Raw genomic sequence first — 18,930 nt, forward strand, 5'->3', positions numbered from 1 at the left:
GTCCAGCTAGACCGAATTGTGTTGTAGGTCGTTGCTGCATTCTGATGGCATATGTGTTGTGCATTGTGTTTAAGCCTTGGAGGAGCATTACAAGTCCAGCTAGACAACATTTTTGTTGTGGTCGTTGCTGAAATCTAAATGCATGAAGGTAGGTAGCTGTGCCTGCGGCCGAAGATCACTGAGGTGGTGCATGCATACTGTGATGAATCCTGCGGAGTCCTCACCAAATCCCTGCCTAAAGTCTCCTCCCATGTGGCCAGGGAAAGACAGACGCTTCCTGATCCTAACCCGTGGGGTGGTATTAGTCGGGTGGGTCACCTAGGAGGTGAAGGCCACCAAGGGAATAGGGCGACTGCGTCAGAAGAGACACGGTACTCGTCTTCTTTGGAGGGTGAGCCTTCCCTAATGCCAGAATATCTAATGGCGTGCTGTCAGAGTAAGACTCCCCTTTCCAAAAACACCCAAAGTATAACTGGCAAAAACCCTTATGGCCGGCATGGGAATAAAAACTGATCTACGTTATAAAACCGAAATCCAAAAGCTCGAATTACAAAATTGCAAAGCCCACTTGTTTGCATTTTGTAATTCAGGCTTGTGGGATTTTTTTTTACCCCCCGCTGGCAATTTAATGTATTCGGGGGATACCCCGGCAACCCATAAAACCTAACTAGGGGAGCAGGGGACACCCCCGCAACCCCAGCTCCCCCTGTTCGGTATTATGGGCTTCGATTTTTTATACCAGGTCGAATGCACAGTAAACGTGCATTCAACTTTTTTTTCTGTATTTTGGGGTAGACCCAATATAAATTAATAGTTACTCACCATAGTGCCTCACGTACTCTAAGTCCATAGTGCCCTTTCCTCGATACTCTAGGGGCGTCCCTCGCGAGGGACAGGAGACGGAACCTTTTTCAAAAGAAAAATCTTCTTCCCCTTTAAATTTAGAGCGGTGTGAGGTCACGTCCCTGGGAGCATGTGCCCGCCTGACTGCGCCCACCGGCGCCACTCCTCAGTCCCCAATGAGGCGTCGACAATATGCAACATTGCCTAATGACACATGTATTATTAGGGGGGAGGATGGTGGGTCGTATGGAGGATAGGGGACTATGACTAACAGTACGTTAGTCATTACGGTGAGTAACTATTCATTACTCTTGCGTCCTGTCCCCTTTCCTCCATACTGTATGGGCGATTACAACTGAATGTAGCCGTGGGGTGGAGAGGAGACCCTCCTTAAGCAAACAGGTTTCTTAGAACCGCCTGCCCGAAAGCCGCGTCTGACCTAGAGGCGGCGTCCAGACAGTAGTGCTTGCAGAAAGCCGAGGGGGCGTCCCAGGTGGCCGCACTGCTGACTTGCCACGGTACATGCCGTTGGAACGCAATGGCCGTTGCTTTGGCTCTGACCGCAAGGGCATGCAAGTTAGCCTGTGCTGCCCCTCATAGGCCTCCTTGATGGCAGCCACCATCCACCTTGCGATGGAGGCCTTGGAAGCTTCATAACCTGGTCTTGAACCACTGAAGGTGACAAAAAGGGCATCCGACTTGCGGAATTCCTTGGTCCTGTCCAAGTAGTACTTCAGAGTCAGTCTGACATCCAGACAATGCAAAACTCTGAGGCTCATCCTTGGGGTCAGTGAAGAAGGTAGGTAAGACTATCTCCTCGTTTAGGTGGAAGGAGGATGAGACCTTGGGTAGGAACGCAGGATGCGTCCGGAGGACCACCTTATCCTTGTGAAAAGTGGTGTAGGGCTCTGATGCCACCACAGCCTAGATTTTGCTGACTCTGCGAGCAGAGGTAAGACCCACGAGCAGAGCTGTTGTTAGGGTGACCAGAAGGATGTCCGCAGATGCCATTGGCTCAAATGGTTTGAGCGCCAAAGTGCCCAAAACCACATTGAGGCTCCACACCGGGTGCAACTTCTTTATAGGCGGGTAGAGTCTGTAGAGGCCCGCCAGATTTAATTTGACCACCGTTTAGAGGAGGAAAAAAAGACCATCCTCCGAATTCCTGTAGGCACCTATGGCTGCCAGATAAGTGCGGCATGTGTCGACCTGCACACCGGAGTGGGCGAGGTGTGCCGAGAAGGAGAGCACGTCATCCAATGAACACTTAAGGGGGTCAAACTCCTTAGAGTTGGCCCAATGACAGAATCTAGACCAATTGCTATTATATTGGCTCCTGGTAGCTTTGCTTCTGGCGCCCTGGATGATCTCCAGGTTAGCCTGCAATAGTTTCAAGTGCTTCAGAGTGACCTGCTCAGGAACCATGCTGTGAGGGCTAGTTTGTGGGGGGCAGGGTGGAGAACCCTGCCCCCCTGCTGGGTCAGGAGCGGAACTGGGCCCAGCTGTAAGTGATTGGGAGGTCTGTCTGATAGGCTGAGCAACTCGGAGAACCACAGTCTCGCCGGCCACCAGGGAGCTATCAGAATGATGCTGAGGTGTCCAGACTGCTTTATCTTGCAGATCATCCTGTGCACCAGGGGAGTGGGCAGGAAGGCGAATGCCGTCATGTAGTTCCAAGGTATGCGGAATGCATCGCCCAGGGAGCCTGAGCCCTGTCCCGGCCAGGAGACAAACTACAGGCATTTCTTGTTGTCGTGGGAGGCAAAACGATCCACTAGGGGGTTTCCCCACCTGGGGAAGATCTCTTCCAGAACCAGGTTGTTCAACTGCCATTCGTAATGATACGCCCCTAGTCTGCTGAGCCTGTCCGCCTCCAGATTGGATTCCCCTGGGAGGTGGACAGCTGCGAGGTACATGCCGTTCTCCAGAGCCCATTCCCACATGCGTACGCGAGGATGCACAGTGAAGGGGACCTGGTACCCCCCCAGCTTGTTGACATAGTACATGCTGGTGGCGTTGTCTGTCTGTATAAGGACGGTCTTGCCCTCTATGAGAGGGAGGAAAGCTTTGAGGGCCTGCCATATGGCCTTCAATTCCAGCCAGTTGATGTGGGATTCTTGCTCCTGCCGGTTCCAGACTCCATGGACGCTGTGGCTGTCCAGAGTGGCTCCCCAGCCCTCAAGGGAGGAGTCCATCGCGACAGTGACCTGAGGGAGAGGCTTGCCCCACTGTAGGTTGAAGTCTGCGGACCACCAGATGAGGTCCAGGTGGAGGGAGGTGGGAATGTCCACTGGCTCCGATTGTGAGCCCCTCTCCCGATTCCATGAGGCTGCAAAGTGCTGCGTCAGTCTGCTCATCCTGAGTCTTGTGTGCAGTACGGCTAAAAGGACCGCCGCCATGATGCCCATTAGGTGTTAGTACCACCAGGCCGAGGTCACAGTCCTGGAAAGGAAGTGAGTAGTGGCTCTCCTGATGGCCGTGATCTTGTCCTCCAAAGGGAAAACCCTCTCTGAGCCGATGTCCAAAATGAGGCCCAGGAAGGTCAGCTGCTGCATGCGTTGTAGCTGAGATTTCTTGAAATTGATAGTAAACCCCAGGTCGTGGAGTGTGTTCATGAGCGCGGATGAGGCGTGTAGAACCGCCTCTGGAGATTAGGCCTGGCTCTTCCAGGTATGGGTAGACGTAGTGGCCCTGAAAAGCACCGCCACCGCATTCATCAATCTGGTTAATACCCTGGGGGCTGAATTGAGGCCGAAGGGTAGCACCTTGTTTTGGAAATGGCAGCCCATGATCCTGAAGCAGAGAAAGGACTGATGCAGATGCCAAATCGGGACGTGTAGATACGCGTCCTTCAGATGCAGGTAGCACATCCAGTCTCCCCTGCACAGTGTCTCCGCAATGAGAGCTGGCGTAACCATCTTTCATTTTTGTAGTGAAGGGAGAGGTTGAGGGTGGAAAGGTCCAACATGACTCTCAGGCCAGCCTGGTTCTTCTGTTTGGCGAAAATCCTGGAATTGAAGCCCAATCCCCTCTGGGAGGCTGGGACTTCTTCCACTGCCTGGCTCTCGACGAGCGACCGGATCTCTGCCAACAGAGCTGCTGTTCCAATCAGTGGGAGACGAGGAAGGAGAGGAAGGGACTGGTAGGCGGTACCCCGTGGAGACTACAGAGAGGATCCAGGGGTCCGAAAGGTTTTGACGCCAAAATTGCACGTGGAAGGCAAGCCTGCACCCGACTGGATACACGTGGACCCGAAGGGGCGTGTCATGCCTTCTTTCCCTCAGTGGCTGTTGCGGAGGAGGGGGATTGGAAAAAGCCCTTGCCCCCCCCCCCCCCCTTTTGTTGTTTCCTCCGATGCTGACTCTGGGAACGGTGAGGTTGTCTAGACCTCTGCTCTTGGAAGCCTCAGAACCCTCCAGACACCTGCCCCTTGTCGGAGCGTTGATTGGACTGGGTGTACGCTTTGGGCAGACCTTCGTAAGAATAAAGACTTCTGTGTCTGTGAGCTGTCATTTTTATCGAATTCTTCTTCCGTGGAGGAGTGCAAGAGGTCACTACCCTCGAATGGAAGGTCCTATATGCGTTCCTGGACGTCCGGGTTGAACTTCGTAGCCCGGAGCCAGGTCATCCTTCTCATGTTTGTGGGGATGCAGATGGCCCAGCCAGAGGTATCGATATGGGCCACTGTGGACTCCATATTGTCAGACGCTACCAGCCTGGCTTCTCCTAACCCAGCTTTAAAGCGAGCCTGCCAAAGGGGCAGAAGTTCCGGGAGGAAGTCCGCAATTTCCCGCCAGAGCCTTTGGTTAATGGCTGCCAGCATGGCATCGGTGTTGGCTTGGTGCAGTTGCAAGGAGGTGTTGGAGTACATCTTTTTCCCGTACGCTGCCAAGATCTTCTCCTTGCGTAGCAGCGCCGAGGACGAGGTGGCCGAGGACGACGGAGGCTTAGAAAAGAGTGATGTTGCAGCGATCACCGAGCAGTGCGGCTGAGGATGCGCCGAAAGCAAGAGTGTATCACCCTCTACTTGCCTGTACTTGGCGTCGAGGCGCCGGTTGACAGGTTGGGCCAAGTGTGGCTTGACCCACCCCTTTTTGGTCAAGGAAACAACGTACTTCTGCATCAGGATCCTTGTCTTGAAGGGGGGCCTTAGGGTGAGGACTTCTGCCAAGACCCCCTCCTAGGGCTGTTCCACCTCGGGTTAAGGAAGGCCCAGGTATTCTGCCAGAGCTGCAAGGCATTCGTGGAAGGCCTTCGCTGTAGATGGCGTGTTGGTGTCCTCCCCCTCGTCTGTATCCACCTGAGCACTAGGAGGATCCAGAACTGGCGGAGGGGTACTGGGTGCCGTGGGGTGCGGCGTGGAGACCGGAGCCGGGGGCTGTTGAGGAGGCTGGTCTGGAACCGCCTGTAATGCCGGAGGCAGGAGAGCCGGTGGCAACAGACGCGCGGGTAGCACTGGGGCCAAAGGGACAAGAGCCATTGGAGGAATAACTATGGGTACTGGTGGAATGACCTGAGGGAGCATGTCCCTGATAGCATCCCGAAGGATGGACTCCATCTGGGGTGTTCGCATCAGCGCCAGGAACCTTTAGAAGAACCAGTCTCCGGAGGCTGAAGGTGTGGCAGGAGGTATAGACTGAGTGGCTACAGGCTACTGGGGCCGGAGCACACTCTGCCTGGGGTGCAGGGGGAACCTGCCCTCCGCTGCACGATATGCTGCCGGCCACGTACCTAGTTGACACCAGTCCCACCTTGTGACTGGTTCCTCCACCCGCTCTGCTACAGGAGGTATCGAACGATCAGCCATTTTGTCTGGCGCAGCGGCCATCTTGTCGAGGTGTGTGCCACATGCAAAAGTCGTGGTGCTTGGCTCGCTGGAACCAGCCCCGTCCAAGACTCTTGGTGTTGGATCAAAAGGCCTACCTGCACCTCAGGCCTGGGCCTGGAAGGTGTATTGCCCTCGGCAGAGCTGCCGGTAGTGCCGCTTGAAGGCGCTCCCTCAGACATGATGCCGGTATTAGGGCATTGCCCCTCGGTAGTAACCCCGGTAGAAGAACCTTGCAGCTCCTCAGCACAGATAGCGGAAGGATCCAGAGACCCCTCGCCCATGAGGCCGCTAGCTGGACTAGCCTCGGTACGTGTGCTGGAATCAGAACCCAAGAGGTTCCTCCCGGTCGGGCGCTTCCTAGGGAAGGAGTCGCCCCTGCGGGGTGCGATGGTGTATAGAGGCCTTGAGCAATGTTTGACAAAGTCCTTGAGGTCCTCCAGAGGTGACTTCTGGAAGAACTCTCCACCTAGCTAGCCTGTTCTTCAGTGCCCTTGGTGTCAAAGTGTAGAACGCAAAACAACCTTCCCAGTCGTGCTCGGGTCCAAGGCAGCGGAGGCAAAGGGCGCTGAAGTTGACATGCACCGTAGAGGAGTGTGGTGTCGGAGGATCAAGTATCTAAAAGAAAAAAGACAAAGATAGACGAATATCTGGGGAAGAGCACGTGGAATTTCATGGACAAAGCCAAACCCAGGAACGCTGGTGAAATCGGGCCGTTCCTGTCGGCACGGAAAAGGGGTCTGGGGCGTGGCACCGGTGGGCAGAGTCAGGTGAGCACATGCTCCCAGGGGCGCCCCCCGTGCGCGCCTCTAAATGTAAAGGGGAAGAAGATTTTTCGGGTGAAAAAGGTTCCGTCTCCTGTCCCTCGCGAGGGACGCCCCTACAGTATGGAGGAAAGGGGACGGGACGTAAGAGTAAGGATCAGAACATCAATGCCATTACTTCTGATATATGGATTCCCACTTTTATTTGAACTTTGAAATCAAGAATCAACCATTAATTACTCTAAAGCCATTTTCTATAAACAGAGTGAGTTAGATCATGTTGAAATTGAAACCTTTGATAAAATGAAAAGAAGCCCACACATTAGGGACTTAAAGTCCCATAATGCCCTAGGTACTGGGACGAGGGAGAGATGCTTAGAGGCGCAGAACTGCAGTAAGCAGTCTAGTGTTTCTAATGTCCCACACCTGAGCGGGACTTTGATTATTTAAAGCCCTTTCAGGTGCAGACCATTAGAAGCAGCATTGGAAGCAGTAGGAGAGGCAGTAGAAGAAGCAGTCAGCAGCTGTGCATGCAGCAAGGGCAGAGAAATGAAGACACTGGGACCGTCACTGTTTGTATAGCTGAGAGAGTCGCAGGAGTTAGAAGCCTAAACTGCAGAGGTCATGCAGCGGGACGCGTTGTGGTGACAGGCTGCCCCGTGGGAGAGAAGCTCTCTGTTCCCTGTTCTTAACTTCGGTGGCTGGCAAGCATCGAACAACACTAGGAGCAACGGAGGCTCCTATGGTCAAAGACGTGGGACACAGGAAAACAACCAGAGCTGTCAAAGGCTCCGAACGAGAAGACCAAAGATGATGCAGCAGCAGTGGGTAAAGCGGACGCGCAAGGAGAGACCAGTGAGTTCACCTCTGATAGGTGACAGCGGGGAGCTCCGTGAAAGACCACTGACTGCGTGTACTTTTTAATGAACGGACGGAAGCCGCCGTCGCCTGATCCTGACCCTTGGGGCGGCTATATGAGGACCACATGGGGGAGGCAACCCTAAGGGGGATGACACAGCATTGTCAAGTGAAAGTACATACGCCCCTTTCCCCTTTAGGGAAGTCCCCTCCATACCTCAAGCCTTTATGGCTTACTGCGAGTGTTCTCCTAAAATTGTCTAATGATATTTTTACGTTTCCAATGAACTACCTAGCAATCCCATATGCATAGAAATACTGGGACGAGATGGCTGGACAGAGTAATGAAGTTCAATGAGTCCGAGAAGCACATCACGTGCTCTAGTGTTTGCAAACCTGCGATAGGTGCCGGGACATTTAAAAATCCCAACCAGCATGGCGAAAGGAGACACTGCCTGGGAACTTTTTTGGGGTCAATATTACATAAATGGTTGAAGTTTTGTTTTTCAGCAAACGTGGACAAGGGGGTGATGGTGTCTAGTTGTTCGAGCAGGGTGGTTCCTGAAAGGGGGCCAAACAGCAAGAATGGTAATTCTGAGGTCATTGGTGTACTCTAGTTAATGCAGCTGGGAAGGGTTTTCTTACCACTGATATTGGTTGAGTTGAGTTGTATTATGTTATTCGGTATTGATTACGCAGGCTCAGCAACTATTATGGGCATTGGACTAGTTGACTTCTGATTTTTGCTTATCAAAAGGGCCAGCAGCATTCAGAGTTTAAACGGATACGAGGGGAAGGGTATCTTTCTTTTTTTGTCCAATTGGAAGGGTGAGACATCGGAGAAGACATGTTTGTGAGGAGATGGGAATCTGGGGATTCAATGTTGAAGGAAGTCCAAGTGTCTTATGTGCAGCAGCTACTACTCTTTACATTTGAAGACCAGGTGCTCATTACTAGTTTGGCGGTATTGCAGCGGTAAATTCACCAAAGTTGTCATTTGACAGTGCAGGAAAAGTGGCAGTAAAGGAATTACCAGGCCTCTTTTCCTGCACAGCCAAACTTGTAATGAGGCATGGTCTTTGAATGCTAGAGGCATGGGCTACTTATACAGGTGGGCGAGGTTTAAAGCTGGTAAGGAGGTGAGCTCCAAAGTAGTGGCAATTCGGAAACACATCTTAAGACGCAGGACAAAAAAAAAGACTCAGACACAGGGTATTTTAAAATTACACTCCTCAGAGAGGGAAAAAGAAGGTGGTGGCTATATTGTTCCATAAAAACATTCAGTCTCAGGTTACGGTTTCAGCAATGGATAATGAGGGATAGTTAGCCCTCTCCAGCCTGGCTAACTATCGCCCACAATCTCCATAACTCCCTTCCTGGGCAAGCTACTGGAGAAACTGGCCATCTCCCAGCTCAATCTCCACACTGAATCTGTTAGTTGTCTTCATGACCATCAGTCTGGCTTCAGAGCTGCCAGAAGCACGGAAACTGCTCTCCTGAACATCCGTGAAGACTTGCTCTCCAACCTCGACTCTAACACCCCCTGCGTTCTTATCCTTCTTGATCTCTCTTCTGCCTTTGACACTGTCAACCATGCCATCATGCTCAACTATCTCCGTGATAACCTGGGTATCACTGGTCAGGCTCTGGCGTGGCTGACTTCTTTCCTCTCCGACCGACCCTCCCAGGTCCAACTTCGGTACTTCCTCTCAGGCATTTTTTCTCTACCTGTGGTGTCCCCCAGGGATCTAACCTCTCTCCCTGGCTGTTCAACCAATACTTGGCACTCCTTGGCCACTGAATCGCCGCTCTCTATCCCAACTTTCAGTGCTATGCGGATGATACCCAGCTCATTTTCAGGCTAACCTCGGCCTCCTCCTCCTCCTCCTCCTCCTCTCCTTCCCTCATCTCTGACTGTCTGTCTGCCATCCAGGAATGGTGTGCCGCCAACGACCTCTGCCTTAATGCCAGTAAGACTGAGATTCTACTCATCGGCACACCCACTCCCTCCTTCCCTGCAGCTCTCTGGCCGGCCTCTCTTGGCCCTCCTCCCACTCACACCTGCAAGGCAAAAAACCTCGGGGTCATGTTGGACTAAGAAGTCACACTACCAGCTGCACCTACTTGGAGGTATTCTTCCTTTCTTCTCCTTCCCCCAGAAGCTCACTGTCTCCAGAGCCCTGGTCCTCTCCAAGCTGGACTACTTTAACAGCCTCTATCTAAATATTGCTGCCTCCACTCTCTGCCCTCTGCAACTTATCCAGAACAGGACTGTGGGACTTGTCCTTGGCCTCAAGCCCAGGGATCGTATCTCTCCAGGACTGAAATCTCTGCACTGGCTCCCAGTGGCTGCGAGGATTAAATTCAAAACCCTCTGCACTGTACACAAGGCCTTCTGGGATCTGGGGGCGAAATACCTTCAACTCTCTCTTCCTTAATATCTGCCTTCTCGAGCTCCTCGCTCATTTGCCTCCAACTCCCTCAGGGTCAGTCGCTTCTCCAAGCAACGAGTTGGTGGCAGATCACTCTCTTCGGCAGGGGCCCTCTATGGAACAGCCTTCCTGCCTCCCTGAAACTCGAGGAGAACCATCTACGGTTCCGGAAACACCTCAAAACCTTCCTCTATGCTTCTGCTTTCTCTCCTCCCCTCCCTTGCTGCATTCCAAGTAAATTGCACTGGTTACCTGGCCACCCTTTTCTGAACTCTGGCCCAGGCCCCGTCAACTACCCGCCTGCACTGGCTCCCTGGCAACCCCTGCACTTGGGGACCGTTTTTTCTGCATCCCTTCAGTCCCCCTTCCACCACTTATGTCTGCTCTTCCTTGCACTTGCCACCAGCTGGCTGTTTTATGTGTTTTTATCTTATTTATTCCACTTCCCATGTACTGCACTTTCCCTTCTCCCTTCCCCCCGCACACTTTTCCTTTCCCCCCTTCCCATGCACTTGCGTGATCTGAATGACACCTGGCCTAGTAGGATCGCTGTCTGTCCTCCCCTTGTCCCCCCCTTTGCCTCGTCGCGCCTTGAAACACTTGTGTATAGGCGAGTTATAAATGCCATATCATATCATAACATATTTAAGGGGAAAGTGGGTACTTTGCATCTTAGGTTCATTTCATTTTGTGCCCCAAATGTGACTAAGGATTTATTCCTGGAAGAATTACAGGCTTATGGGGAGGGAAGGTGGACATTTTCAGCTGACATGACCCTGGTGATGGACTTGCAAGTAGACCGATGATCATCACATAAAATGCAAAATCAATAGGTGAGGTCTCTACCAGACTTATAAAAACACAGTGTAAAGTACTCGAAAGTACTGTTGACAGTCATGGAGCGTTGCTGACTTGGTTTGTCAGTTCACGGCGGCTGTTTCTACATTGAAGCTATCTAAACAACGTGGCGGAGCAGTGTGCCTACGAGCGGAGGACGTCTTTATTTGGAACACCGATTTTTGCCTGCCTCGTGGAAACTGACAGAGGTGATTGTTGCGTGTATGCTGGGATCAGCGTGTACGTTGTTACATGAATTCTGGGAAAGCTTTGAAGATCTAATCATTTTCTGAAACATTGTTTTGTTTTCTATCCTAAAGGACTCTATTACCAGGACTCTGCCCTTTGGGCGTAACGCCCCCCGTTTCCATAAAGCCTCAGCAGCCCGCGCACTCGCATGCGCACCGTGTAAAGTACTTGAAAGTACTGTTGACTGTTCATGGTGCGCGGTGAGCTGCGGGCTGAAGGGACACTTATCAGGTATTTAAAATGGTGAATGAGCTTCAGAGTGGATGTAAGATCTACCACTCAATAGCGGAGATGAGAAATGCCTCAGAAATAAACCACACTATTGTGGAAAACACCAGTTTATTATTAAATAATGACATTCATTTCTCTAATTAGGTAGGTACATCTATATATGTGTTGAAATGCAAGGTGATTCTAGCAGACAACTATTACAACAGGAAGGAGTCTCTGTAAATGAGCCTACCCTTCCTAACTTGCCGATTCAAACTATTGTGAAATCTGATTCTCCTATTGCACTTGAGATTTATAAGCTCAAAGATATGAATCAGGATGAAGGTAATGTTGTTGGGCGTGGGTGCCTTGATGTACCGGGAAACGGAGAATTACTAATGAAGATGGGTATTAGTACAACTAAACCAAGATTCTCTGATGTATCCATAATTGCCCCCGTGATCGAGGCATTATTAGATAAAAGGATGCGATTTTCTAGAGGGCCCTCAACTCCTGTGAAAGTTAGTAGATATTGTATGGAAGATGTGCATGTGCATACTGATCCAAGTAACTTGATATCAAGCCAAGGTCAGGTACATGCATATTTTGACGAGCAGCCCAACTTAGATGTGTCCACCAGTGGGTTAAAAAATGTTGAGACTAGCTCGCCATCAGAAATTAGAAATAGTCTTGATTCTGTTGGTGCGCTTTTGGGGACAGAACCTGAGATTTCAAATGTTCCTGTTGAACAACGGGCGAGTCTCTATGAATTACAGGGAGAAGTGGAACGTAATCTACAAGAGACTTCTGCACTTGGCATCGATTTCCCGGTTTTGACCAGAATTCTAAACCTTCTTGATAAAGGTCATGAACAAACGCATTCACAAATTATCTATTCTCAAAGTTTGTTAATGGAGATTCTAGCCAAGGTTAAGAGGATGAAAGGTCTTTTATTCACCTGTGATGTTGTGGCTGCTCTATCAGTAGGAAAACAAAACATACATACCCAAATGATTGATAAAGACACTCAAACCTGAGGTGAGCCTAGATTGGGGCTAAATGCAATGACAACCTTTAATGTGGTTACTGCCATTAATGACAAAAAAGAGGAATGTAATGCCCCAAATAAGTTAATAGAGCAGTTGATAACGATGGCATCAGCAAACGCAGCAGCAATTCAACAGATCTTAATAGGGACAACAAAGAATACCTCTAATGCTCAAGTATCTGGAGAGATCCAGCCTATTGCCCATGATAAGGTTGATCCCTCTCTACATTTGGCTGGTGGATCCATTGAAGAACCTCCAGATAGCCCTTCCGCATTAACCAATTTAATTGATCTGGAAGATGAATCGCAGAAAACTGACAACTTAATGGGATTAAATAAAGGAGAAAATGCTGAGGCCCAGGTCTATGAACCGGTACTATCCATAAAACAAAAAAGACTCTTGGTAAGAGCTACAAAACGTAAGGTTCAACAAGCAAAAAATGTAAAATTGATGATAAAAAAAAATGTAACAAAAGATGAGAGGGAGGCTTTCATGGTTGAGGCAAAAAATATGTCAATCGAAGAGGAGAAAATTGATCTCCAGCAACTTAATCAGGAGTCCAGAGCGCTACTGAACATTGATGCTAGTCAAGAATCTGTAGGCAAGCGAAAATTGCTGGATAAACAATCGATTGTGAAAGAAAACAGAGAATTAATGAATGACAAGGTTTTAGGTGTTGGCAAACAAAAACAATCTGATTTGTTGCATTTTTTCCCGGCCCTATATATCAAGAAGGCTTCGAATAAAATCAAAGTAGCAGGCCCGGTTAAATTACAGAACGGCTCTGCAGGGAAAAAACCTAAACAAGGTAGACTCCATAATAAAGTCCTAAAGCCACAAAGTAACCAGGAGTGTGAATTAACTAAAACTACTACCTCTCAGGGTATTCCGTCTAATAGTATGGCAAAAGGACCTGTAAGGATCTTGGTTGATGATGATGATGATGTGAGTGTGGAATCGCCCATTGTAACAATGAGACAAATATGGCAGTGGATAGATCCAACACAGAATCTCATGCTCGCACACATGAAGTTTATTCAAGTGTATACGAGTCTGTGCCTAAGAGGGAGGTAATGATTCTAACCTCTGACATGCCATCTATTATGGGCTGCGAATCTAAGTCTTTAACCACGGGAAAAATGAGTCTGAATCGCTCGGCAATGCTCAAGGTTTTCCAGGCCATTCCTGCCTTGCGTACCATCAGAAGCGATGATATTGATTGGGTAAAACTATCACATAATAACCCGACTCGTATGATCTGTGTTTACCACTCACACATCATCACCATTAATTTGGGCACAGCGTGATGATTTTGAACTATTGGGCTTAACTCCAGGTTTATTTAGCTCTGATGAACTTGCAGAAATTTTTATAGCAACTCTTCCAGAACCTCCTCCTAATGCAAGCCTGGTAGGAGGCTTACCACTTATTAATGAGGACTTTTTGAAACAATTTATTAATTTTGCAGCTTCCTTCTCGGGAATGATGGGTATAGGGCCTGTGAATCCAGCCGTTATGCCAAAATCAATAGATAGACAGTAGGATGAAACGAAGGCGCTGACCTTGGTGACGTGGAACTCTTGTGGTAGCGCCAACCTGAGGTCATGGATTTCATTGCTTGACAATGTAAGGCGGCCGGGGATATGTTTGATCCAAGAAACCATGGCAATGGGCGAGCTGGAGTTGGATGGATATTATATTCATTAGCAGCCCGCTGTCAGGGGGATCTTGGGTCGACCTTCAGGGGGGGCTTGCGATCCTAATTGATAAAAACTTGAGTGTGGAGTCCTTGGTGAAGTGGGCTGATGATTCATTATTGGTGGTTGAAATCAATCAAAGATGTGGTATATCAAGGTTTTCTTGTAATTAAGCTTTATTGGAATCCGGTTAAGTCTTCCTTTGAAAAAAATCACCAAACATTTGGATCTTATTTTTTAAAAGGCTTTTTCTCATAACCAAAGTTTAAATGTTATTATTGGGGGAGATTTTAATTCCACTTGTCTAATGTTAGACAATGAGGTTTAATATTCTCAGTATGACCAGAATAAGAAATCGAAAGTGAATGGCAAAAAGTGGTTAGAATATTTCCTGACTTGGGATATTCAAATGGTTCCCTTTGAAATAGGAATTTATAAGTATACCTGGGTTAGAGGTTCGTTGACCTCTCTGATTGATTATATCTTTGCTTCCACCAAGTTGATGCAGTCCATTGACCCGATAATGATTACTAATCTATCTCTGGGAGATCATCTTACCCTGAAATCACAACTTCGAGTCAAAATTGGTAGCCTTGAAATAGATCCGATACGGTCTATTCTCCAGCATGGGGTCTGGCATGGATTCACATGCTCATGAATATTCCCCGTCGTCAGGCTGGGAATCCTCGGTAAAGAAAAAATCAGTATCAGTTTCGTTTCTGATCTGTCTTTCTCAGTAGTAACCAATCGCTTGTCTCTGGGTCATACTGCCCCAGCCAATGACTGCCCTTTCCCTAAGCCCCGCCTCTGGCAGCCATCTTCAGATTTTTACCGCACGCTCAAGTGTTGAGAGTCCTCATGTTTAGCTCTCGAGCTTTTGCTGCGTTTTCGCGCTTTTTCAAAGAGAATTTCTCATTTTTCAGTCAAATAGAGCCTCAAGCTCCACCGTCTCTACATCCGATTAACGGGTATCCGTGTCGGATTTTTTTCTATGCCCCTCAAGGGTGAAGATTTCGAAGAGTTACGCTTCTTGGGGGATTCCCGAAGTTTCTGCGGCCTACCCGGACATGGCCCAGGAGAAAGGAAGCTCGACGCCCGGAAAGCTGTTCAGGTTTTGCCCTGGATGACAGCTACAGAATGTGTTCAAGGAGGACGAGTATTCTAAATGTCTCTACTGCCTTCATGAGGGCAAAACGCACGTGGAGAAGGACTGTGCGTTTTGCAGGAACATGTCGGAACGGACCATCAGGGACCGACACCTTCGTCTCTCCAACTGGCTGGAAGGGAGGAGTCCGTCAGGTGAGAAGAAGAAGTCTGAGCGGTCTTCTAAGTCCTGTGAGGGCGCCCCGGCGACGGATACCAAACAGAAGGCAAAGCACCGCGAGTCCGCGGGCACCGGGAGCACCGAACGGTCGGGCTCTTCGGCTGCCAGGCAGGGCGCGTCTTCCCCAGCACCATCAACCACGATTCAACGCTCTGGTTCGTGGAAGAGGAAATCCAAGAACCCTGGTAAGCCTCCGGAGAGGCCCCGGTTGATCTCGAAGGATTCGGCTGAGGGGGAGCAAGGCGGTGACCATCCCCCCAAGGTGAAGGCCTCAAGCGCGCCTAAGGCGGTGAAGGCCTTGATTCACCCGGCCAAGGCCTCTATCGAGGGAGTCGTGGAGGCTCTGGCGCAGCCTGTGGAGGCTACACCAGTGGAGGTGACCTCAGGGCTCAGAGTCTCCCTGCCTCCGCGGGTGGAAGCCTCTTTTCAGACCCATCGAAAAGACCCCCATGAAGACCCCGGCGGAAAAAGAGGAGGGGGGCCGGTGGCCATTGTGGGCACGGACACAACATCCGAGGAGGAGCTGGCAGAAGTCCTAGAGGGCCTCGACGAGGGCGTTCAAGAGGCCCGTCCCCACAGGAGGGATCCCGACGAGGGTGACGACGAGAGTGACGGTGGCAGCGGTGAGGGTCCTAGTCACCCGTCGCTTCCAGATCCGCAGGAGAACTCGGCGGCCATTCTTATGTTAGGAGATAAGGACGAGATTGCCCTTACCACCGACAGAGGACCCGGTACAAGGCCCGACGGAGGAACCAGAGCCGGATCCACCCAGCCCCGCCTTCTCAGCCCTCGCTCGCGGCCTGCTCGGCCTTTACCCACGGGAACAGACACGGCCACGACAGGTACCGACGACGACCGGGGTGACGACGGGACGGAGCTCCCATCACCAGCCCGGGCCTCCCCGTCCGATGAGATCGGATCTTTCAATGCAATGATCGCCAGGTCATCCAAGCTTTTTCAGCTCTACCCCGAAGATAAGAAGAAGCAAGGTTTCCTTTACCAACGGCATGAGGCCAAGAGGAAGTCAGTCCTCACTGTACCTCTGCTGGATGCCATGTGGGACCAGGGTGTCACCCTTCTCAAGAACCGGTCTACGACGCCTGCCAAGAAGGATCGGTACAAGAAGAAGTACCGGGTCCCCGACGCGGCCCCTGTGTGCCTTAGGGCACAACCTACCCAGGACTAGGTCGTCTCAGCGGCGGCCAAGAAGAAAGCGGAGGGGCATCTGTCTCAACGTCAACCTTCCCACCGGACGGCGAAGGGAAGAAGTTGGACGCAATGGGACGATGAGTTATCTCGTCGGCGGCAACAACGATTAAAGTGGCCAAAGCCCTTGCGATCGTGGCCCACTACGACAGGGAGTTATGGTACAAGATCGCCCCCCTGTTGGGACTTCCTACCGGATGACAAGAGGGCCGAGGCCCTGGAGATCTTGCAAGAAGGGTGGCGTCGGACCACGCCATTACGATGGCAACGGACAATGCCGACACTGGTTTCCGCCAGCTAGGCAACAGCGTTTGCCTTAGACGACGAGGTTGGCTCAAGGCGATGGATTTCCGCCAGGATGTACAAGCCAAGGTGTTGGACATGCCGTTCGACGGGAACAATCTGTTTGGGAAAACGGTGGATGAGTCCCTCCAAGCCATCAAGGCGGACATAGAGACTACTAGGGCCCTAGGCGTTCTCCGGCAACGGAGGCCGTCCTTTCGGAGCGCCAGAGGCAAGCAGGGTGCCTCCAAGGGATTCGGCGGTGGCTCCTCTATGTACCGCCAAGCGGCCCGCTCCTTGTCGCAGGAAGCCTATAGAGGACGAGGCAAGTCGGGGGGGGGGGCCCGCCGTCGTCGCCAGGGAGGGCAAGGCGTCCTCCAAACAAGATTGAACCGACATCGGGGTCGGGCCCCCACCGAAGCACCCCGGTGGGAGGCCGGCTGGTGAAGTTCGTCAGCGTGTGAGAGTCCATCTCCACCGACCGTTGGGTGCTGGTCGCCCAGGGGCATGCCCTCGAATTTCTAAGAAAGTGCCCCCGCATTCCGCCCGTGGTCAGGAAGGAAAATCACGTTCCTCAACTACTTTTGGAGGTGAGGGCGTTGCTCAAAAGCTGCTATCAAGCTCGTCCCGAAGAGGCTCCGGAGTATACTCAAGGTACTTCCTAGTAAAAAAGAAGACAGGAGGATGGCGCCCCATCCTGGACCTGCGACGGCTGAACAAGTACATCAAGGCACAGAAGTTCCGGATGGTCACCCTCCAGCACATGCTGGGACAACTGGAGAAGGGCAATTTCCTGGCGTCGTTGGATTTGGAGGATACGTACTTCCACATCCCCATTCTGAAAGGTCACCGTAAGTTCCTCAGGTTCGTGGTCCAATGACGGCACTACCAGTTCAAAGGCCTCCCGTTCGGATTGAAGTCGGCACCCAGGGTGTTCACCACGTGCCTCGCATCGGTGGCGGTGCGGCTGCGCCTGCAGGGGATCCACGTCTACCCCTACCTGGACGACTGGCTCATCCGAGCAGGGACAAGGGAACTCGCCGTGGATCACACAGCAAAGACCGTCCAGCTGCTCTCGGACCTGGGATTCTCCATCAACTTTCCCAAATCCCACCTGGTCCCGTCGCAAGTCGCACTGTTTCTGGGAGCAAAGCTCGACACAGTGGCGCGCCTGGCCTCACCGTCGGAAGAAAGGACGAAGGCCATCCTGGGCAAGGTGCAGCGTCTGCTGGCCACGGATGTGGCCAGGGTGAGGTCCATCAAGTCCCTCCTCGGGATGATGGCCTCCTGCATATATCTCGTGCGCCTATGCAGGCTTCGGATGCGCCCTCTGCAAGAGTTCCTCGACTCCCGCTGGATCCAAGCGACGGGCAGCTTCGAGGACGGGATTCCGCTCGACGAGACCTTCCGACGAGCGATCCGGTGGTGGGGCACCCGCGCTCATCTGACGGCGGGCACAGACTTTCAGACCCCATCCCACCAGATAACGGTGACGACTGATGCCTCCCTTGAAGGGTGGGGAGCACACACTGGAGACCTTCACACAATAGGCCTGTGGCTCCCGGAGGAGAAGACGCTCCACATCAGCATCCTGGAGCTCGGTGCAGTGTTCTGGGCCCTCAGGTCCTTTCTCCCGTCCCTCAAGGGCAAGGTGGTGAGAATTTTCACCGACAACACCACGGCAATGTTCTACATCCGGAAGCAGGGAGGAACCAGATCCCCAGCCCTCTCCAAGGAAGCCCAGGATCTGTGGCATTGGGCCGTCACCCAAGGGATGTTTCTGGTGCCCTTTCATCTGGCAGGGATAAAAAACACCATCGCCGACTCACTCAGCAGGGAGCTGCGCTCGTGCCACGAGCGGGAACTACGTCAGGATCAAGTGGATCGACTCTTCCGACGATGGGGAAAACCCCAGATCGACCTGTTCACGACGGCGACGAACTCCAAGTGCCAGAGGTTCGCCAGCAGGTTTCCCCAGCCGAGGAGCATGGGTGATGCTTTCTCGTTCCCCTGGGAAGGCCTGTTCCTTTATGCGTTCCCTCCGTTGCTGCTCCGACTCGTCAACCAGCTCAAGAGGTCCCGGTGCAGGATGATCCTGGTCGCACCGGCGTGGCCGAGGCAGATCTGGTTCCCAGACCTTCTGGATTTGTCAGCGTCCCCGCCAGTCAAGCTGCCGACGGACGCGGATCTTCTCTCCAGAGAAGGATGCGCCATATTTCATCATGACCCGGAGTCGCTGAACTTGCAGGCCTGGCTCCTGCAGCACTAGAGTTTGGAGGGTACGACATCCCAACTGACTGCAGAGAGGTCCTTGCAAAAGCCAGGGCATCCTCAACTCTCAAGTGCTATGGACA

General features: G+C 51.6%; 1 protein-coding gene across 6 annotated transcripts in view; it reads right to left on the minus strand.

Moving 5' to 3' along the window:
- Positions 1-18,930, minus strand: part of LRRC36 (leucine rich repeat containing 36) — a 1,132,044-nt gene that overhangs the window by 863,896 nt on the left and 249,218 nt on the right. The gene's annotated exons all lie outside the window — the stretch shown is intronic.

This window comes from Ambystoma mexicanum, chromosome 1p (genome assembly GCF_040938575.1).
Source record: "Ambystoma mexicanum isolate Mex_15411 chromosome 1p, UKY_AmexF1_1, whole genome shotgun sequence".
NCBI lineage: Eukaryota > Metazoa > Chordata > Amphibia > Caudata > Ambystomatidae > Ambystoma > Ambystoma mexicanum.